Source organism: Salmo salar, unplaced genomic scaffold, assembly GCF_965601325.2.
Source record: "Salmo salar unplaced genomic scaffold, fSalSal1 ptg000293l, whole genome shotgun sequence".
Taxonomy (NCBI): Eukaryota; Metazoa; Chordata; class Actinopteri; order Salmoniformes; family Salmonidae; genus Salmo; species Salmo salar.
Window position 1 is genome coordinate 414,356 of NW_027675346.1, and position 17,455 is coordinate 431,810.

The 17,455-nt window shown below is 42.6% G+C and overlaps 42 non-coding genes across 42 annotated transcripts; all 42 read left to right on the plus strand.

The window, feature by feature from the left end:
* Positions 1 to 227: 227 nt before the first annotated feature.
* Positions 228 to 346, plus strand: LOC145871131 (5S ribosomal RNA). The gene has a single exon (XR_014386761.1). It is a non-coding gene; the product is annotated as a 5S ribosomal RNA (ribosomal RNA).
* A 139-nt stretch (positions 347 to 485) lies between these two features.
* LOC145871132 (5S ribosomal RNA) lies at positions 486 to 604 on the plus strand. The gene has a single exon (XR_014386762.1). It is a non-coding gene; the product is annotated as a 5S ribosomal RNA (ribosomal RNA).
* A 409-nt stretch (positions 605 to 1,013) lies between these two features.
* LOC145871133 (5S ribosomal RNA) lies at positions 1,014 to 1,132 on the plus strand. Its single transcript, XR_014386763.1, has one exon. It is a non-coding gene; the product is annotated as a 5S ribosomal RNA (ribosomal RNA).
* Positions 1,133 to 1,541: 409 nt separating this feature from the next.
* Positions 1,542 to 1,660, plus strand: LOC145871134 (5S ribosomal RNA). Its single transcript, XR_014386764.1, has one exon. It is a non-coding gene; the product is annotated as a 5S ribosomal RNA (ribosomal RNA).
* Positions 1,661 to 1,799: 139 nt separating this feature from the next.
* Positions 1,800 to 1,918, plus strand: LOC145871136 (5S ribosomal RNA). Its single transcript, XR_014386766.1, has one exon. It is a non-coding gene; the product is annotated as a 5S ribosomal RNA (ribosomal RNA).
* Positions 1,919 to 2,327: 409 nt separating this feature from the next.
* On the plus strand, positions 2,328 to 2,446 carry LOC145871137 (5S ribosomal RNA). The gene has a single exon (XR_014386767.1). It is a non-coding gene; the product is annotated as a 5S ribosomal RNA (ribosomal RNA).
* A 139-nt stretch (positions 2,447 to 2,585) lies between these two features.
* On the plus strand, positions 2,586 to 2,704 carry LOC145867712 (5S ribosomal RNA). The gene has a single exon (XR_014383705.1). It is a non-coding gene; the product is annotated as a 5S ribosomal RNA (ribosomal RNA).
* A 409-nt stretch (positions 2,705 to 3,113) lies between these two features.
* LOC145871138 (5S ribosomal RNA) lies at positions 3,114 to 3,232 on the plus strand. Its single transcript, XR_014386768.1, has one exon. It is a non-coding gene; the product is annotated as a 5S ribosomal RNA (ribosomal RNA).
* A 139-nt stretch (positions 3,233 to 3,371) lies between these two features.
* On the plus strand, positions 3,372 to 3,490 carry LOC145871139 (5S ribosomal RNA). Its single transcript, XR_014386769.1, has one exon. It is a non-coding gene; the product is annotated as a 5S ribosomal RNA (ribosomal RNA).
* Positions 3,491 to 3,899: 409 nt separating this feature from the next.
* LOC145871140 (5S ribosomal RNA) lies at positions 3,900 to 4,018 on the plus strand. The gene has a single exon (XR_014386770.1). It is a non-coding gene; the product is annotated as a 5S ribosomal RNA (ribosomal RNA).
* Positions 4,019 to 4,157: 139 nt separating this feature from the next.
* Positions 4,158 to 4,276, plus strand: LOC145874682 (5S ribosomal RNA). Its single transcript, XR_014390318.1, has one exon. It is a non-coding gene; the product is annotated as a 5S ribosomal RNA (ribosomal RNA).
* Positions 4,277 to 4,685: 409 nt separating this feature from the next.
* Positions 4,686 to 4,804, plus strand: LOC145871141 (5S ribosomal RNA). Its single transcript, XR_014386771.1, has one exon. It is a non-coding gene; the product is annotated as a 5S ribosomal RNA (ribosomal RNA).
* A 139-nt stretch (positions 4,805 to 4,943) lies between these two features.
* On the plus strand, positions 4,944 to 5,062 carry LOC145867713 (5S ribosomal RNA). Its single transcript, XR_014383706.1, has one exon. It is a non-coding gene; the product is annotated as a 5S ribosomal RNA (ribosomal RNA).
* Positions 5,063 to 5,471: 409 nt separating this feature from the next.
* On the plus strand, positions 5,472 to 5,590 carry LOC145871142 (5S ribosomal RNA). The gene has a single exon (XR_014386772.1). It is a non-coding gene; the product is annotated as a 5S ribosomal RNA (ribosomal RNA).
* Positions 5,591 to 5,729: 139 nt separating this feature from the next.
* On the plus strand, positions 5,730 to 5,848 carry LOC145871143 (5S ribosomal RNA). The gene has a single exon (XR_014386773.1). It is a non-coding gene; the product is annotated as a 5S ribosomal RNA (ribosomal RNA).
* Positions 5,849 to 6,257: 409 nt separating this feature from the next.
* Positions 6,258 to 6,376, plus strand: LOC145868410 (5S ribosomal RNA). The gene has a single exon (XR_014384406.1). It is a non-coding gene; the product is annotated as a 5S ribosomal RNA (ribosomal RNA).
* A 409-nt stretch (positions 6,377 to 6,785) lies between these two features.
* On the plus strand, positions 6,786 to 6,904 carry LOC145871144 (5S ribosomal RNA). The gene has a single exon (XR_014386774.1). It is a non-coding gene; the product is annotated as a 5S ribosomal RNA (ribosomal RNA).
* A 409-nt stretch (positions 6,905 to 7,313) lies between these two features.
* Positions 7,314 to 7,432, plus strand: LOC145871145 (5S ribosomal RNA). The gene has a single exon (XR_014386775.1). It is a non-coding gene; the product is annotated as a 5S ribosomal RNA (ribosomal RNA).
* Positions 7,433 to 7,571: 139 nt separating this feature from the next.
* Positions 7,572 to 7,690, plus strand: LOC145871147 (5S ribosomal RNA). Its single transcript, XR_014386777.1, has one exon. It is a non-coding gene; the product is annotated as a 5S ribosomal RNA (ribosomal RNA).
* Positions 7,691 to 8,099: 409 nt separating this feature from the next.
* Positions 8,100 to 8,218, plus strand: LOC145871148 (5S ribosomal RNA). Its single transcript, XR_014386778.1, has one exon. It is a non-coding gene; the product is annotated as a 5S ribosomal RNA (ribosomal RNA).
* Positions 8,219 to 8,627: 409 nt separating this feature from the next.
* On the plus strand, positions 8,628 to 8,746 carry LOC145871149 (5S ribosomal RNA). Its single transcript, XR_014386779.1, has one exon. It is a non-coding gene; the product is annotated as a 5S ribosomal RNA (ribosomal RNA).
* A 139-nt stretch (positions 8,747 to 8,885) lies between these two features.
* Positions 8,886 to 9,004, plus strand: LOC145871150 (5S ribosomal RNA). Its single transcript, XR_014386780.1, has one exon. It is a non-coding gene; the product is annotated as a 5S ribosomal RNA (ribosomal RNA).
* Positions 9,005 to 9,413: 409 nt separating this feature from the next.
* On the plus strand, positions 9,414 to 9,532 carry LOC145871151 (5S ribosomal RNA). The gene has a single exon (XR_014386781.1). It is a non-coding gene; the product is annotated as a 5S ribosomal RNA (ribosomal RNA).
* A 139-nt stretch (positions 9,533 to 9,671) lies between these two features.
* Positions 9,672 to 9,790, plus strand: LOC145867714 (5S ribosomal RNA). The gene has a single exon (XR_014383707.1). It is a non-coding gene; the product is annotated as a 5S ribosomal RNA (ribosomal RNA).
* Positions 9,791 to 10,199: 409 nt separating this feature from the next.
* On the plus strand, positions 10,200 to 10,318 carry LOC145871152 (5S ribosomal RNA). The gene has a single exon (XR_014386782.1). It is a non-coding gene; the product is annotated as a 5S ribosomal RNA (ribosomal RNA).
* A 139-nt stretch (positions 10,319 to 10,457) lies between these two features.
* LOC145871153 (5S ribosomal RNA) lies at positions 10,458 to 10,576 on the plus strand. The gene has a single exon (XR_014386783.1). It is a non-coding gene; the product is annotated as a 5S ribosomal RNA (ribosomal RNA).
* Positions 10,577 to 10,985: 409 nt separating this feature from the next.
* Positions 10,986 to 11,104, plus strand: LOC145871154 (5S ribosomal RNA). The gene has a single exon (XR_014386784.1). It is a non-coding gene; the product is annotated as a 5S ribosomal RNA (ribosomal RNA).
* Positions 11,105 to 11,243: 139 nt separating this feature from the next.
* LOC145871155 (5S ribosomal RNA) lies at positions 11,244 to 11,362 on the plus strand. The gene has a single exon (XR_014386785.1). It is a non-coding gene; the product is annotated as a 5S ribosomal RNA (ribosomal RNA).
* Positions 11,363 to 11,771: 409 nt separating this feature from the next.
* LOC145871156 (5S ribosomal RNA) lies at positions 11,772 to 11,890 on the plus strand. The gene has a single exon (XR_014386786.1). It is a non-coding gene; the product is annotated as a 5S ribosomal RNA (ribosomal RNA).
* Positions 11,891 to 12,029: 139 nt separating this feature from the next.
* On the plus strand, positions 12,030 to 12,148 carry LOC145867715 (5S ribosomal RNA). Its single transcript, XR_014383708.1, has one exon. It is a non-coding gene; the product is annotated as a 5S ribosomal RNA (ribosomal RNA).
* A 409-nt stretch (positions 12,149 to 12,557) lies between these two features.
* On the plus strand, positions 12,558 to 12,676 carry LOC145871158 (5S ribosomal RNA). The gene has a single exon (XR_014386788.1). It is a non-coding gene; the product is annotated as a 5S ribosomal RNA (ribosomal RNA).
* Positions 12,677 to 12,815: 139 nt separating this feature from the next.
* LOC145871159 (5S ribosomal RNA) lies at positions 12,816 to 12,934 on the plus strand. Its single transcript, XR_014386789.1, has one exon. It is a non-coding gene; the product is annotated as a 5S ribosomal RNA (ribosomal RNA).
* Positions 12,935 to 13,343: 409 nt separating this feature from the next.
* LOC145869122 (5S ribosomal RNA) lies at positions 13,344 to 13,462 on the plus strand. The gene has a single exon (XR_014385118.1). It is a non-coding gene; the product is annotated as a 5S ribosomal RNA (ribosomal RNA).
* A 409-nt stretch (positions 13,463 to 13,871) lies between these two features.
* LOC145871160 (5S ribosomal RNA) lies at positions 13,872 to 13,990 on the plus strand. Its single transcript, XR_014386790.1, has one exon. It is a non-coding gene; the product is annotated as a 5S ribosomal RNA (ribosomal RNA).
* Positions 13,991 to 14,399: 409 nt separating this feature from the next.
* LOC145868411 (5S ribosomal RNA) lies at positions 14,400 to 14,518 on the plus strand. The gene has a single exon (XR_014384407.1). It is a non-coding gene; the product is annotated as a 5S ribosomal RNA (ribosomal RNA).
* A 409-nt stretch (positions 14,519 to 14,927) lies between these two features.
* On the plus strand, positions 14,928 to 15,046 carry LOC145869460 (5S ribosomal RNA). The gene has a single exon (XR_014385456.1). It is a non-coding gene; the product is annotated as a 5S ribosomal RNA (ribosomal RNA).
* A 409-nt stretch (positions 15,047 to 15,455) lies between these two features.
* On the plus strand, positions 15,456 to 15,574 carry LOC145871161 (5S ribosomal RNA). The gene has a single exon (XR_014386791.1). It is a non-coding gene; the product is annotated as a 5S ribosomal RNA (ribosomal RNA).
* A 139-nt stretch (positions 15,575 to 15,713) lies between these two features.
* Positions 15,714 to 15,832, plus strand: LOC145875586 (5S ribosomal RNA). Its single transcript, XR_014391229.1, has one exon. It is a non-coding gene; the product is annotated as a 5S ribosomal RNA (ribosomal RNA).
* Positions 15,833 to 16,241: 409 nt separating this feature from the next.
* On the plus strand, positions 16,242 to 16,360 carry LOC145869461 (5S ribosomal RNA). The gene has a single exon (XR_014385457.1). It is a non-coding gene; the product is annotated as a 5S ribosomal RNA (ribosomal RNA).
* Positions 16,361 to 16,769: 409 nt separating this feature from the next.
* Positions 16,770 to 16,888, plus strand: LOC145871162 (5S ribosomal RNA). The gene has a single exon (XR_014386792.1). It is a non-coding gene; the product is annotated as a 5S ribosomal RNA (ribosomal RNA).
* A 139-nt stretch (positions 16,889 to 17,027) lies between these two features.
* Positions 17,028 to 17,146, plus strand: LOC145871164 (5S ribosomal RNA). Its single transcript, XR_014386794.1, has one exon. It is a non-coding gene; the product is annotated as a 5S ribosomal RNA (ribosomal RNA).
* Positions 17,147 to 17,285: 139 nt separating this feature from the next.
* On the plus strand, positions 17,286 to 17,404 carry LOC145871165 (5S ribosomal RNA). The gene has a single exon (XR_014386795.1). It is a non-coding gene; the product is annotated as a 5S ribosomal RNA (ribosomal RNA).
* Positions 17,405 to 17,455: the final 51 nt, after the last annotated feature.

The following is a 17,455-nucleotide window of genomic DNA, read 5'->3' on the forward strand; positions in this document are numbered from 1 at the left end:
AGCTTGTGTGTGCTTTGTGCTCCTTTGCCCTGTTCAAATGATGAAAGGAAATAAAGTTTGTATTTTATCCAACTACCTGTGCTAAAAAGTGATGGGAACAGTGTTTGTAATTTCTTCTACTTTTTCAGTGACACAAAGTTCAAGCTGCTTATCTAATTGGTGAAAATGCAATGTCTGTTTATCACACTCACTTTGACTATATATGTTGTAGCAAGAGATTGTTTCTCGCTTACGGCCATACCAGCCTGGGTACGCCCGATCTCGTCTGATCTCGGAAGCTAAGCAGGGTCGGGCCTGGTTAGTACTTGGATGGGAGACCGCCTGGGAATACCAGGTGCTGTAAGCATTTTGTCCACGAGGGTGTGCTCTTGCACTATTTCATCAGCAACACTGCCTTGTATTAAGCATTTAATGATGAATTGACTAAATGTCTGTTTTATCAGACTCACTTTGACTATATATGTTGTAGCAAGAGATTGTTTCTCGCTTACGGCCATACCAGCCTGGGTACGCCCGATCTCGTCTGATCTCGGAAGCTAAGCAGGGTCGGGCCTGGTTAGTACTTGGATGGGAGACCGCCTGGGAATACCAGGTGCTGTAAGCATTTTGTCCACGAGGGTGTGCCCCTGCACTATTTCATCAGCAACACTGCCTTGTAGTAAGCATTTAAGGATGAATTGACTAAATGCAGCTTCCTGCCTTTTTAATAGGATCAAATTTCCTTGTGTTTTCAATTAGCATCTGCCTTGTATTTATAAGACAAACAAGAATATTGTTGCTGAATGCAGCTTGTGTGTGCTTTGTGCTCCTTTGCCCTGTTCAAATGATGAAAGGAAATAAAGTTTGTATTTTATCCAACTACCTGTGGTAAAAAGTGATGGGAACAGTGTTTGTAATTTCTTCTACTTTTTCAGTGACACAAAGTTCAAGCTGCTTATCTAATTGGTGAAAATGCAATGTCTGTTTATCACACTCACTTTGACTATATATGTTGTAGCAAGAGATTGTTTCTCGCTTACGGCCATACCAGCCTGGGTACGCCCGATCTCGTCTGATCTCGGAAGCTAAGCAGGGTCGGGCCTGGTTAGTACTTGGATGGGAGACCGCCTGGGAATACCAGGTGCTGTAAGCATTTTGTCCACGAGGGTGTGCCCCTGCACTATTTCATCAGCAACACTGCCTTGTAGTAAGCATTTAATGATGAATTGACTAAATGCAGCTTCCTGCCTTTTTAATAGGATCAAATTTCCTTGTGTTTTCAATTAGCATCTGCCTTGTATTTATAAGACAAACAAGAATATTGTTGCTGAATGCAGCTTGTGTGTGCTTTGTGCTCCTTTGCCCTGTTCAAATGATGAAAGGAAATAAAGTTTGTATTTTATCCAACTACCTGTGGTAAAAAGTGATGGGAACAGTGTTTGTAATTTCTTCTACTTTTTCAGTGACACAAAGTTCAAGCTGCTTATCTAATTGGTGAAAATGCAATGTCTGTTTATCACCCTCACTTTGACTATATATGTTGTAGCAAGAGATTGTTTCTCGCTTACGGCCATACCAGCCTGGGTACGCCCGATCTCGTCTGATCTCGGAAGCTAAGCAGGGTCGGGCCTGGTTAGTACTTGGATGGGAGACCGCCTGGGAATACCAGGTGCTGTAAGCATTTTGTCCACGAGGGTGTGCTCTTGCACTATTTCATCAGCAACACTGCCTTGTATTAAGCATTTAATGATGAATTGACTAAATGTCTGTTTTATCAGACTCACTTTGACTATATATGTTGTAGCAAGAGATTGTTTCTCGCTTACGGCCATACCAGCCTGGGTACGCCCGATCTCGTCTGATCTCGGAAGCTAAGCAGGGTCGGGCCTGGTTAGTACTTGGATGGGAGACCGCCTGGGAATACCAGGTGCTGTAAGCATTTTGTCCACGAGGGTGTGCCCCTGCACTATTTCATCAGCAACACTGCTTTGTAGTAAGCATTTAATGATGAATTGACTAAATGCAGCTTCCTGCCTTTTTAATAGGATCAAATTTCCTTGTGTTTTCAATTAGCATCTGCCTTGTATTTATAAGACAAACAAGAATATTGTTGCTGAATGCAGCTTGTGTGTGCTTTGTGCTCCTTTGCCCTGTTCAAATGATGAAAGGAAATAAAGTTTGTATTTTATCCAACTACCTGTGCTAAAAAGTGATGGGAACAGTGTTTGTAATTTCTTCTACTTTTTCAGTGACACAAAGTTCAAGCTGCTTATCTAATTGGTGAAAATGCAATGTCTGTTTATCACACTCACTTTGACTATATATGTTGTAGCAAGAGATTGTTTCTCGCTTACGGCCATACCAGCCTGGGTACGCCCGATCTCGTCTGATCTCGGAAGCTAAGCAGGGTCGGGCCTGGTTAGTACTTGGATGGGAGACCGCCTGGGAATACCAGGTGCTGTAAGCATTTTGTCCACGAGGGTGTGCTCTTGCACTATTTCATCAGCAACACTGCCTTGTATTAAGCATTTAATGATGAATTGACTAAATGTCTGTTTTATCAGACTCACTTTGACTATATATGTTGTAGCAAGAGATTGTTTCTCGCTTACGGCCATACCAGCCTGGGTACGCCCGATCTCGTCTGATCTCGGAAGCTAAGCAGGGTCGGGCCTGGTTAGTACTTGGATGGGAGACCGCCTCGGAATACCAGGTGCTGTAAGCATTTTGTCCACGAGGGTGTGCCACTGCACTATTTCATCAGCAACACTGCCTTGTAGTAAGCATTTAATGATGAATTGACTAAATGCAGCTTCCTGCCTTTTTAATAGGATCAAATTTCCTTGTGTTTTCAATTAGCATCTGCCTTGTATTTATAAGACAAACAAGAATATTGTTGCTGAATGCAGCTTGTGTGTGCTTTGTGCTCCTTTGCCCTGTTCAAATGATGAAAGGAAATAAAGTTTGTATTTTATCCAACTACCTGTGCTAAAAAGTGATGGGAACAGTGTTTGTAATTTCTTCTACTTTTTCAGTGACACAAAGTTCAAGCTGCTTATCTAATTGGTGAAAATGCAATGTCTGTTTATCACACTCACTTTGACTATATATGTTGTAGCAAGAGATTGTTTCTCGCTTACGGCCATACCAGCCTGGGTACGCCCGATCTCGTCTGATCTCGGAAGCTAAGCAGGGTCGGGCCTGGTTAGTACTTGGATGGGAGACCGCCTGGGAATACCAGGTGCTGTAAGCATTTTGTCCACGAGGGTGTGCTCTTGCACTATTTCATCAGCAACACTGCCTTGTATTAAGCATTTAATGATGAATTGACTAAATGTCTGTTTTATCAGACTCACTTTGACTATATATGTTATAGCAAGAGATTGTTTCTCGCTTACGGCCATACCAGCCTGGGTACGCCCGATCTCGTCTGATCTCGGAAGCTAAGCAGGGTCGGGCCTGGTTAGTACTTGGATGGGAGACCGCCTGGGAATACCAGGTGCTGTAAGCATTTTGTCCACGAGGGTGTGCCCCTGCACTATTTCATCAGCAACACTGCCTTGTAGTAAGCATTTAATGATGAATTGACTAAATGCAGCTTCCTGCCTTTTTAATAGGATCAAATTTCCTTGTGTTTTCAATTAGCATCTGCCTTGTATTTATAAGACAAACAAGAATATTGTTGCTGAATGCAGCTTGTGTGTGCTTTGTGCTCCTTTGCCCTGTTCAAATGATGAAAGGAAATAAAGTTTGTATTTTATCCAACTACCTGTGGTAAAAAGTGATGGGAACAGTGTTTGTAATTTCTTCTACTTTTTCAGTGACACAAAGTTCAAGCTGCTTATCTAATTGGTGAAAATGCAATGTCTGTTTATCACCCTCACTTTGACTATATATGTTGTAGCAAGAGATTGTTTCTCGCTTACGGCCATACCAGCCTGGGTACGCCCGATCTCGTCTGATCTCGGAAGCTAAGCAGGGTCGGGCCTGGTTAGTACTTGGATGGGAGACCGCCTGGGAATACCAGGTGCTGTAAGCATTTTGTCCACGAGGGTGTGCTCTTGCACTATTTCATCAGCAACACTGCCTTGTATTAAGCATTTAATGATGAATTGACTAAATGTCTGTTTTATCAGACTCACTTTGACTATATATGTTGTAGCAAGAGATTGTTTCTCGCTTACGGCCATACCAGCCTGGGTACGCCCGATCTCGTCTGATCTCGGAAGCTAAGCAGGGTCGGGCCTGGTTAGTACCTGGATGGGAGACCGCCTGGGAATACCAGGTGCTGTAAGCATTTTGTCCACGAGGGTGTGCCCCTGCACTATTTCATCAGCAACACTGCTTTGTAGTAAGCATTTAATGATGAATTGACTAAATGCAGCTTCCTGCCTTTTTAATAGGATCAAATTTCCTTGTGTTTTCAATTAGCATCTGCCTTGTATTTATAAGACAAACAAGAATATTGTTGCTGAATGCAGCTTGTGTGTGCTTTGTGCTCCTTTGCCCTGTTCAAATGATGAAAGGAAATAAAGTTTGTATTTTATCCAACTACCTGTGCTAAAAAGTGATGGGAACAGTGTTTGTAATTTCTTCTACTTTTTCAGTGACACAAAGTTCAAGCTGCTTATCTAATTGGTGAAAATGCAATGTCTGTTTATCACACTCACTTTGACTATATATGTTGTAGCAAGAGATTGTTTCTCGCTTACGGCCATACCAGCCTGGGTACGCCCGATCTCGTCTGATCTCGGAAGCTAAGCAGGGTCGGGCCTGGTTAGTACTTGGATGGGAGACCGCCTGGGAATACCAGGTGCTGTAAGCATTTTGTCCACGAGGGTGTGCTCTTGCACTATTTCATCAGCAACACTGCCTTGTATTAAGCATTTAATGATGAATTGACTAAATGTCTGTTTTATCAGACTCACTTTGACTATATATGTTGTAGCAAGAGATTGTTTCTCGCTTACGGCCATACCAGCCTGGGTACGCCCGATCTCGTCTGATCTCGGAAGCTAAGCAGGGTCGGGCCTGGTTAGTACTTGGATGGGAGACCGCCTCGGAATACCAGGTGCTGTAAGCATTTTGTCCACGAGGGTGTGCCACTGCACTATTTCATCAGCAACACTGCCTTGTAGTAAGCATTTAATGATGAATTGACTAAATGCAGCTTCCTGCCTTTTTAATAGGATCAAATTTCCTTGTGTTTTCAATTAGCATCTGCCTTGTATTTATAAGACAAACAAGAATATTGTTGCTGAATGCAGCTTGTGTGTGCTTTGTGCTCCTTTGCCCTGTTCAAATGATGAAAGGAAATAAAGTTTGTATTTTATCCAACTACCTGTGCTAAAAAGTGATGGGAACAGTGTTTGTAATTTCTTCTACTTTTTCAGTGACACAAAGTTCAAGCTGCTTATCTAATTGGTGAAAATGCAATGTCTGTTTATCACACTCACTTTGACTATATATGTTGTAGCAAGAGATTGTTTCTCGCTTACGGCCATACCAGCCTGGGTACGCCCGATCTCGTCTGATCTCGGAAGCTAAGCAGGGTCGGGCCTGGTTAGTACTTGGATGGGAGACCGCCTGGGAATACCAGGTGCTGTAAGCATTTTGTCCACGAGGGTGTGCTCTTGCACTATTTCATCAGCAACACTGCCTTGTATTAAGCATTTAATGATGAATTGACTAAATGTCTGTTTTATCAGACTCACTTTGACTATATATGTTATAGCAAGAGATTGTTTCTCGCTTACGGCCATACCAGCCTGGGTACGCCCGATCTCGTCTGATCTCGGAAGCTAAGCAGGGTCGGGCCTGGTTAGTACTTGGATGGGAGACCGCCTGGGAATACCAGGTGCTGTAAGCATTTTGTCCACGAGGGTGTGCCCCTGCACTATTTCATCAGCAACACTGCCTTGTAGTAAGCATTTAATGATGAATTGACTAAATGCAGCTTCCTGCCTTTTTAATAGGATCAAATTTCCTTGTGTTTTCAATTAGCATCTGCCTTGTATTTATAAGACAAACAAGAATATTGTTGCTGAATGCAGCTTGTGTGTGCTTTGTGCTCCTTTGCCCTGTTCAAATGATGAAAGGAAATAAAGTTTGTATTTTATCCAACTACCTGTGCTAAAAAGTGATGGGAACAGTGTTTGTAATTTCTTCTACTTTTTCAGTGACACAAAGTTCAAGCTGCTTATCTAATTGGTGAAAATGCAATGTCTGTTTATCACACTCACTTTGACTATATATGTTGTAGCAAGAGATTGGTTCTCGCTTACGGCCATACCAGCCTGGGTACGCCCGATCTCGTCTGATCTCGGAAGCTAAGCAGGGTCAGGCCTGGTTAGTACTTGGATGGGAGACCGCCTGGGAATACCAGGTGCTGTAAGCATTTTGTCCACGAGGGTGTGCCCCTGCACTATTTCATCAGCAACACTGCCTTGTAGTAAGCATTTAATGATGAATTGACTAAATGCAGCTTCCTGCCTTTTTAATAGGATCAAATTTCCTTGTGTTTTCAATTAGCATCTGCCTTGTATTTATAAGACAAACAAGAATATTGTTGCTGAATGCAGCTTGTGTGTGCTTTGTGCTCCTTTGCCCTGTTCAAATGATGAAAGGAAATAAAGTTTGTATTTTATCCAACTACCTGTGGTAAAAAGTGATGGGAACAGTGTTTGTAATTTCTTCTACTTTTTCAGTGACACAAAGTTCAAGCTGCTTATCTAATTGGTGAAAATGCAATGTCTGTTTATCACACTCACTTTGACTATATATGTTGTAGCAAGAGATTGTTTCTCGCTTACGGCCATACCAGCCTGGGTACGCCCGATCTCGTCTGATCTCGGAAGCTAAGCAGGGTCGGGCCTGGTTAGTACTTGGATGGGAGACCGCCTGGGAATACCAGGTGCTGTAAGCATTTTGTCCACGAGGGTGTGCCCCTGCACTATTTCATCAGCAACACTGCCTTGTAGTAAGCATTTAATGATGAATTGACTAAATGCAGCTTCCTGCCTTTTTAATAGGATCAAATTTCCTTGTGTTTTCAATTAGCATCTGCCTTGTATTTATAAGACAAACAAGAATATTGTTGCTGAATGCAGCTTGTGTGTGCTTTGTGCTCCTTTGCCCTGTTCAAATGATGAAAGGAAATAAAGTTTGTATTTTATCCAACTACCTGTGCTAAAAAGTGATGGGAACAGTGTTTGTAATTTCTTCTACTTTTTCAGTGACACAAAGTTCAAGCTGCTTATCTAATTGGTGAAAATGCAATGTCTGTTTATCACACTCACTTTGACTATATATGTTGTAGCAAGAGATTGTTTCTCGCTTACGGCCATACCAGCCTGGGTACGCCCGATCTCGTCTGATCTCGGAAGCTAAGCAGGGTCGGGCCTGGTTAGTACTTGGATGGGAGACCGCCTGGGAATACCAGGTGCTGTAAGCATTTTGTCCACGAGGGTGTGCTCTTGCACTATTTCATCAGCAACACTGCCTTGTATTAAGCATTTAATGATGAATTGACTAAATGTCTGTTTTATCAGACTCACTTTGACTATATATGTTGTAGCAAGAGATTGTTTCTCGCTTACGGCCATACCAGCCTGGGTACGCCCGATCTCGTCTGATCTCGGAAGCTAAGCAGGGTCGGGCCTGGTTAGTACTTGGATGGGAGACCGCCTGGGAATACCAGGTGCTGTAAGCATTTTGTCCACGAGGGTGTGCCCCTGCACTATTTCATCAGCAACACTGCCTTGTAGTAAGCATTTAAGGATGAATTGACTAAATGCAGCTTCCTGCCTTTTTAATAGGATCAAATTTCCTTGTGTTTTCAATTAGCATCTGCCTTGTATTTATAAGACAAACAAGAATATTGTTGCTGAATGCAGCTTGTGTGTGCTTTGTGCTCCTTTGCCCTGTTCAAATGATGAAAGGAAATAAAGTTTGTATTTTATCCAACTACCTGTGGTAAAAAGTGATGGGAACAGTGTTTGTAATTTCTTCTACTTTTTCAGTGACACAAAGTTCAAGCTGCTTATCTAATTGGTGAAAATGCAATGTCTGTTTATCACACTCACTTTGACTATATATGTTGTAGCAAGAGATTGTTTCTCGCTTACGGCCATACCAGCCTGGGTACGCCCGATCTCGTCTGATCTCGGAAGCTAAGCAGGGTCGGGCCTGGTTAGTACTTGGATGGGAGACCGCCTGGGAATACCAGGTGCTGTAAGCATTTTGTCCACGAGGGTGTGCCCCTGCACTATTTCATCAGCAACACTGCCTTGTAGTAAGCATTTAATGATGAATTGACTAAATGCAGCTTCCTGCCTTTTTAATAGGATCAAATTTCCTTGTGTTTTCAATTAGCATCTGCCTTGTATTTATAAGACAAACAAGAATATTGTTGCTGAATGCAGCTTGTGTGTGCTTTGTGCTCCTTTGCCCTGTTCAAATGATGAAAGGAAATAAAGTTTGTATTTTATCCAACTACCTGTGGTAAAAAGTGATGGGAACAGTGTTTGTAATTTCTTCTACTTTTTCAGTGACACAAAGTTCAAGCTGCTTATCTAATTGGTGAAAATGCAATGTCTGTTTATCACCCTCACTTTGACTATATATGTTGTAGCAAGAGATTGTTTCTCGCTTACGGCCATACCAGCCTGGGTACGCCCGATCTCGTCTGATCTCGGAAGCTAAGCAGGGTCGGGCCTGGTTAGTACTTGGATGGGAGACCGCCTGGGAATACCAGGTGCTGTAAGCATTTTGTCCACGAGGGTGTGCTCTTGCACTATTTCATCAGCAACACTGCCTTGTATTAAGCATTTAATGATGAATTGACTAAATGTCTGTTTTATCAGACTCACTTTGACTATATATGTTGTAGCAAGAGATTGTTTCTCGCTTACGGCCATACCAGCCTGGGTACGCCCGATCTCGTCTGATCTCGGAAGCTAAGCAGGGTCGGGCCTGGTTAGTACTTGGATGGGAGACCGCCTGGGAATACCAGGTGCTGTAAGCATTTTGTCCACGAGGGTGTGCCCCTGCACTATTTCATCAGCAACACTGCTTTGTAGTAAGCATTTAATGATGAATTGACTAAATGCAGCTTCCTGCCTTTTTAATAGGATCAAATTTCCTTGTGTTTTCAATTAGCATCTGCCTTGTATTTATAAGACAAACAAGAATATTGTTGCTGAATGCAGCTTGTGTGTGCTTTGTGCTCCTTTGCCCTGTTCAAATGATGAAAGGAAATAAAGTTTGTATTTTATCCAACTACCTGTGCTAAAAAGTGATGGGAACAGTGTTTGTAATTTCTTCTACTTTTTCAGTGACACAAAGTTCAAGCTGCTTATCTAATTGGTGAAAATGCAATGTCTGTTTATCACACTCACTTTGACTATATATGTTGTAGCAAGAGATTGTTTCTCGCTTACGGCCATACCAGCCTGGGTACGCCCGATCTCGTCTGATCTCGGAAGCTAAGCAGGGTCGGGCCTGGTTAGTACTTGGATGGGAGACCGCCTGGGAATACCAGGTGCTGTAAGCATTTTGTCCACGAGGGTGTGCTCTTGCACTATTTCATCAGCAACACTGCCTTGTATTAAGCATTTAATGATGAATTGACTAAATGTCTGTTTTATCAGACTCACTTTGACTATATATGTTGTAGCAAGAGATTGTTTCTCGCTTACGGCCATACCAGCCTGGGTACGCCCGATCTCGTCTGATCTCGGAAGCTAAGCAGGGTCGGGCCTGGTTAGTACTTGGATGGGAGACCGCCTCGGAATACCAGGTGCTGTAAGCATTTTGTCCACGAGGGTGTGCCACTGCACTATTTCATCAGCAACACTGCCTTGTAGTAAGCATTTAATGATGAATTGACTAAATGCAGCTTCCTGCCTTTTTAATAGGATCAAATTTCCTTGTGTTTTCAATTAGCATCTGCCTTGTATTTATAAGACAAACAAGAATATTGTTGCTGAATGCAGCTTGTGTGTGCTTTGTGCTCCTTTGCCCTGTTCAAATGATGAAAGGAAATAAAGTTTGTATTTTATCCAACTACCTGTGCTAAAAAGTGATGGGAACAGTGTTTGTAATTTCTTCTACTTTTTCAGTGACACAAAGTTCAAGCTGCTTATCTAATTGGTGAAAATGCAATGTCTGTTTATCACACTCACTTTGACTATATATGTTGTAGCAAGAGATTGTTTCTCGCTTACGGCCATACCAGCCTGGGTACGCCCGATCTCGTCTGATCTCGGAAGCTAAGCAGGGTCGGGCCTGGTTAGTACTTGGATGGGAGACCGCCTGGGAATACCAGGTGCTGTAAGCATTTTGTCCACGAGGGTGTGCTCTTGCACTATTTCATCAGCAACACTGCCTTGTATTAAGCATTTAATGATGAATTGACTAAATGTCTGTTTTATCAGACTCACTTTGACTATATATGTTATAGCAAGAGATTGTTTCTCGCTTACGGCCATACCAGCCTGGGTACGCCCGATCTCGTCTGATCTCGGAAGCTAAGCAGGGTCGGGCCTGGTTAGTACTTGGATGGGAGACCGCCTGGGAATACCAGGTGCTGTAAGCATTTTGTCCACGAGGGTGTGCCCCTGCACTATTTCATCAGCAACACTGCCTTGTAGTAAGCATTTAATGATGAATTGACTAAATGCAGCTTCCTGCCTTTTTAATAGGATCAAATTTCCTTGTGTTTTCAATTAGCATCTGCCTTGTATTTATAAGACAAACAAGAATATTGTTGCTGAATGCAGCTTGTGTGTGCTTTGTGCTCCTTTGCCCTGTTCAAATGATGAAAGGAAATAAAGTTTGTATTTTATCCAACTACCTGTGGTAAAAAGTGATGGGAACAGTGTTTGTAATTTCTTCTACTTTTTCAGTGACACAAAGTTCAAGCTGCTTATCTAATTGGTGAAAATGCAATGTCTGTTTATCACCCTCACTTTGACTATATATGTTGTAGCAAGAGATTGTTTCTCGCTTACGGCCATACCAGCCTGGGTACGCCCGATCTCGTCTGATCTCGGAAGCTAAGCAGGGTCGGGCCTGGTTAGTACTTGGATGGGAGACCGCCTGGGAATACCAGGTGCTGTAAGCATTTTGTCCACGAGGGTGTGCTCTTGCACTATTTCATCAGCAACACTGCCTTGTATTAAGCATTTAATGATGAATTGACTAAATGTCTGTTTTATCAGACTCACTTTGACTATATATGTTGTAGCAAGAGATTGTTTCTCGCTTACGGCCATACCAGCCTGGGTACGCCCGATCTCGTCTGATCTCGGAAGCTAAGCAGGGTCGGGCCTGGTTAGTACTTGGATGGGAGACCGCCTGGGAATACCAGGTGCTGTAAGCATTTTGTCCACGAGGGTGTGCCCCTGCACTATTTCATCAGCAACACTGCTTTGTAGTAAGCATTTAATGATGAATTGACTAAATGCAGCTTCCTGCCTTTTTAATAGGATCAAATTTCCTTGTGTTTTCAATTAGCATCTGCCTTGTATTTATAAGACAAACAAGAATATTGTTGCTGAATGCAGCTTGTGTGTGCTTTGTGCTCCTTTGCCCTGTTCAAATGATGAAAGGAAATAAAGTTTGTATTTTATCCAACTACCTGTGCTAAAAAGTGATGGGAACAGTGTTTGTAATTTCTTCTACTTTTTCAGTGACACAAAGTTCAAGCTGCTTATCTAATTGGTGAAAATGCAATGTCTGTTTATCACACTCACTTTGACTATATATGTTGTAGCAAGAGATTGTTTCTCGCTTACGGCCATACCAGCCTGGGTACGCCCGATCTCGTCTGATCTCGGAAGCTAAGCAGGGTCGGGCCTGGTTAGTACTTGGATGGGAGACCGCCTGGGAATACCAGGTGCTGTAAGCATTTTGTCCACGAGGGTGTGCTCTTGCACTATTTCATCAGCAACACTGCCTTGTATTAAGCATTTAATGATGAATTGACTAAATGTCTGTTTTATCAGACTCACTTTGACTATATATGTTGTAGCAAGAGATTGTTTCTCGCTTACGGCCATACCAGCCTGGGTACGCCCGATCTCGTCTGATCTCGGAAGCTAAGCAGGGTCGGGCCTGGTTAGTACTTGGATGGGAGACCGCCTCGGAATACCAGGTGCTGTAAGCATTTTGTCCACGAGGGTGTGCCACTGCACTATTTCATCAGCAACACTGCCTTGTAGTAAGCATTTAATGATGAATTGACTAAATGCAGCTTCCTGCCTTTTTAATAGGATCAAATTTCCTTGTGTTTTCAATTAGCATCTGCCTTGTATTTATAAGACAAACAAGAATATTGTTGCTGAATGCAGCTTGTGTGTGCTTTGTGCTCCTTTGCCCTGTTCAAATGATGAAAGGAAATAAAGTTTGTATTTTATCCAACTACCTGTGCTAAAAAGTGATGGGAACAGTGTTTGTAATTTCTTCTACTTTTTCAGTGACACAAAGTTCAAGCTGCTTATCTAATTGGTGAAAATGCAATGTCTGTTTATCACACTCACTTTGACTATATATGTTGTAGCAAGAGATTGTTTCTCGCTTACGGCCATACCAGCCTGGGTACGCCCGATCTCGTCTGATCTCGGAAGCTAAGCAGGGTCGGGCCTGGTTAGTACTTGGATGGGAGACCGCCTGGGAATACCAGGTGCTGTAAGCATTTTGTCCACGAGGGTGTGCTCTTGCACTATTTCATCAGCAACACTGCCTTGTATTAAGCATTTAATGATGAATTGACTAAATGTCTGTTTTATCAGACTCACTTTGACTATATATGTTATAGCAAGAGATTGTTTCTCGCTTACGGCCATACCAGCCTGGGTACGCCCGATCTCGTCTGATCTCGGAAGCTAAGCAGGGTCGGGCCTGGTTAGTACTTGGATGGGAGACCGCCTGGGAATACCAGGTGCTGTAAGCATTTTGTCCACGAGGGTGTGCCCCTGCACTATTTCATCAGCAACACTGCCTTGTAGTAAGCATTTAATGATGAATTGACTAAATGCAGCTTCCTGCCTTTTTAATAGGATCAAATTTCCTTGTGTTTTCAATTAGCATCTGCCTTGTATTTATAAGACAAACAAGAATATTGTTGCTGAATGCAGCTTGTGTGTGCTTTGTGCTCCTTTGCCCTGTTCAAATGATGAAAGGAAATAAAGTTTGTATTTTATCCAACTACCTGTGCTAAAAAGTGATGGGAACAGTGTTTGTAATTTCTTCTACTTTTTCAGTGACACAAAGTTCAAGCTGCTTATCTAATTGGTGAAAATGCAATGTCTGTTTATCACACTCACTTTGACTATATATGTTGTAGCAAGAGATTGGTTCTCGCTTACGGCCATACCAGCCTGGGGACGCCCGATCTCGTCTGATCTCGGAAGCTAAGCAGGGTCAGGCCTGGTTAGTACTTGGATGGGAGACCGCCTGGGAATACCAGGTGCTGTAAGCATTTTGTCCACGAGGGTGTGCCCCTGCACTATTTCATCAGCAACACTGCCTTGTAGTAAGCATTTAATGATGAATTGACTAAATGCAGCTTCCTGCCTTTTTAATAGGATCAAATTTCCTTGTGTTTTCAATTAGCATCTGCCTTGTATTTATAAGACAAACAAGAATATTGTTGCTGAATGCAGCTTGTGTGTGCTTTGTGCTCCTTTGCCCTGTTCAAATGATGAAAGGAAATAAAGTTTGTATTTTATCCAACTACCTGTGGTAAAAAGTGATGGGAACAGTGTTTGTAATTTCTTCTACTTTTTCAGTGACACAAAGTTCAAGCTGCTTATCTAATTGGTGAAAATGCAATGTCTGTTTATCACACTCACTTTGACTATATATGTTGTAGCAAGAGATTGTTTCTCGCTTACGGCCATACCAGCCTGGGTACGCCCGATCTCGTCTGATCTCGGAAGCTAAGCAGGGTCGGGCCTGGTTAGTACTTGGATGGGAGACCGCCTGGGAATACCAGGTGCTGTAAGCATTTTGTCCACGAGGGTGTGCCCCTGCACTATTTCATCAGCAACACTGCTTTGTAGTAAGCATTTAATGATGAATTGACTAAATGCAGCTTCCTGCCTTTTTAATAGGATCAAATTTCCTTGTGTTTTCAATTAGCATCTGCCTTGTATTTATAAGACAAACAAGAATATTGTTGCTGAATGCAGCTTGTGTGTGCTTTGTGCTCCTTTGCCCTGTTCAAATGATGAAAGGAAATAAAGTTTGTATTTTATCCAACTACCTGTGCTAAAAAGTGATGGGAACAGTGTTTGTAATTTCTTCTACTTTTTCAGTGACACAAAGTTCAAGCTGCTTATCTAATTGGTGAAAATGCAATGTCTGTTTATCACACTCACTTTGACTATATATGTTGTAGCAAGAGATTGGTTCTCGCTTACGGCCATACCAGCCTGGGTACGCCCGATCTCGTCTGATCTCGGAAGCTAAGCAGGGTCAGGCCTGGTTAGTACTTGGATGGGAGACCGCCTGGGAATACCAGGTGCTGTAAGCATTTTGTCTACGAGGGTGTGCCCCTGCACTATTTCATCAGCAACACTGCCTTGTAGTAAGCATTTAATGATGAATTGACTAAATGCAGCTTCCTGCCTTTTTAATAGGATCAAATTTCCTTGTGTTTTCAATTAGCATCTGCCTTGTATTTATAAGACAAACAAGAATATTGTTGCTGAATGCAGCTTGTGTGTGCTTTGTGCTCCTTTGCCCTGTTCAAATGATGAAAGGAAATAAAGTTTGTATTTTATCCAACTACCTGTGGTAAAAAGTGATGGGAACAGTGTTTGTAATTTCTTCTACTTTTTCAGTGACACAAAGTTCAAGCTGCTTATCTAATTGGTGAAAATGCAATGTCTGTTTATCACACTCACTTTGACTATATATGTTGTAGCAAGAGATTGTTTCTCGCTTACGGCCATACCAGCCTGGGTACGCCCGATCTCGTCTGATCTCGGAAGCTAAGCAGGGTCGGGCCTGGTTAGTACTTGGATGGGAGACCGCCTGGGAATACCAGCTGCTGTAAGCATTTTGTCCACGAGGGTGTGCCCCTGCACTATTTCATCAGCAACACTGCCTTGTAGTAAGCATTTAATGATGAATTGACTAAATGCAGCTTCCTGCCTTTTTAATAGGATCAAATTTCCTTGTGTTTTCAATTAGCATCTGCCTTGTATTTATAAGACAAACAAGAATATTGTTGCTGAATGCAGCTTGTGTGTGCTTTGTGCTCCTTTGCCCTGTTCAAATGATGAAAGGAAATAAAGTTTGTATTTTATCCAACTACCTGTGCTAAAAAGTGATGGGAACAGTGTTTGTAATTTCTTCTACTTTTTCAGTGACACAAAGTTCAAGCTGCTTATCTAATTGGTGAAAATGCAATGTCTGTTTATCACACTCACTTTGACTATATATGTTGTAGCAAGAGATTGTTTCTCGCTTACGGCCATACCAGCCTGGGTACGCCCGATCTCGTCTGATCTCGGAAGCTAAGCAGGGTCGGGCCTGGTTAGTACTTGGATGGGAGACCGCCTGGGAATACCAGGTGCTGTAAGCATTTTGTCCACGAGGGTGTGCTCTTGCACTATTTCATCAGCAACACTGCCTTGTATTAAGCATTTAATGATGAATTGACTAAATGTCTGTTTTATCAGACTCACTTTGACTATATATGTTGTAGCAAGAGAATGTTTCTCGCTTACGGCCATACCAGCCTGGGTACGCCCGATCTCGTCTGATCTCGGAAGCTAAGCAGGGTCGGGCCTGGTTAGTACTTGGATGGGAGACCGCCTGGGAATAACAGGTGCTGTAAGCATTTTGTCCACGAGGGTGTGCCACTGCACTATTTCATCAGCAACACTGCCTTGTAGTAAGCATTTAATGATGAATTGACTAAATGCAGCTTCCTGCCTTTTTAATAGGATCAAATTTCCTTGTGTTTTCAATTAGCATCTGCCTTGTATTTATAAGACAAACAAGAATATTGTTGCTGAATGCAGCTTGTGTGTGCTTTGTGCTCCTTTGCCCTGTTCAAATGATGAAAGGAAATAAAGTTTGTATTTTATCCAACTACCTGTGGTAAAAAGTGATGGGAACAGTGTTTGTAATTTCTTCTACTTTTTCAGTGACACAAAGTTCAAGCTGCTTATCTAATTGGTGAAAATGCAATGTCTGTTTATCACACTCACTTTGACTATATATGTTGTAGCAAGAGATTGTTTCTCGCTTACGGCCATACCAGCCTGGGTACGCCCGATCTCGTCTGATCTCGGAAGCTAAGCAGGGTCGGGCCTGGTTAGTACTTGGATGGGAGACCGCCTGGGAATACCAGCTGCTGTAAGCATTTTGTCCACGAGGGTGTGCCCCTGCACTATTTCATCAGCAACACTGCCTTGTAGTAAGCATTTAATGATGAATTGACTAAATGCAGCTTCCTGCCTTTTTAATAGGATCAAATTTCCTTGTGTTTTCAATTAGCATCTGCCTTGTATTTATAAGACAAACAAGAATATTGTTGCTGAATGCAGCTTGTGTGTGCTTTGTGCTCCTTTGCCCTGTTCAAATGATGAAAGGAAATAAAGTTTGTATTTTATCCAACTACCTGTGGTAAAAAGTGATGGGAACAGTGTTTGTAATTTCTTCTACTTTTTCAGTGACACAAAGTTCAAGCTGCTTATCTAATTGGTGAAAATGCAATGTCTGTTTATCACACTCACTTTGACTATATATGTTGTAGCAAGAGATTGTTTCTCGCTTACGGCCATACCAGCCTGGGTACGCCCGATCTCGTCTGATCTCGGAAGCTAAGCAGGGTCGGGCCTGGTTAGTACTTGGATGGGAGACCGCCTGGGAATACCAGGTGCTGTAAGCATTTTGTCCACGAGGGTGTGCTCTTGCACTATTTCATCAGCAACACTGCCTTGTATTAAGCATTTAATGATGAATTGACTAAATGTCTGTTTTATCAGACTCACTTTGACTATATATGTTGTAGCAAGAGATTGTTTCTCGCTTACGGCCATACCAGCCTGGGTACGCCCGATCTCGTCTGATCTCGGAAGCTAAGCAGGGTCGGGCCTGGTTAGTACTTGGATGGGAGACCGCCTGGGAATACCAGGTGCTGTAAGCATTTTGTCCACGAGGGTGTGCTCTTGCACTATTTCATCAGCAACACTGCCTTGTATTAAGCATTTAATGATGAATTGACTAAATGTCTGTTTTATCAGACTCACTTTGACTATATATGTTGTAGCAAGAGATTGTTTCTCGCTTACGGCCATACCAGCCTGGGTACGCCCGATCTCGTCTGATCTCGGAAGCTAAGCAGGGTCGGGCCTGGTTAGTACTTGGATGGGAGACCGCCTGGGAATACCAGGTGCTGTAAGCATTTTGTCCACGAGGGTGTGCCCCTGCACTATTTCATCAGCAACACTGCCTT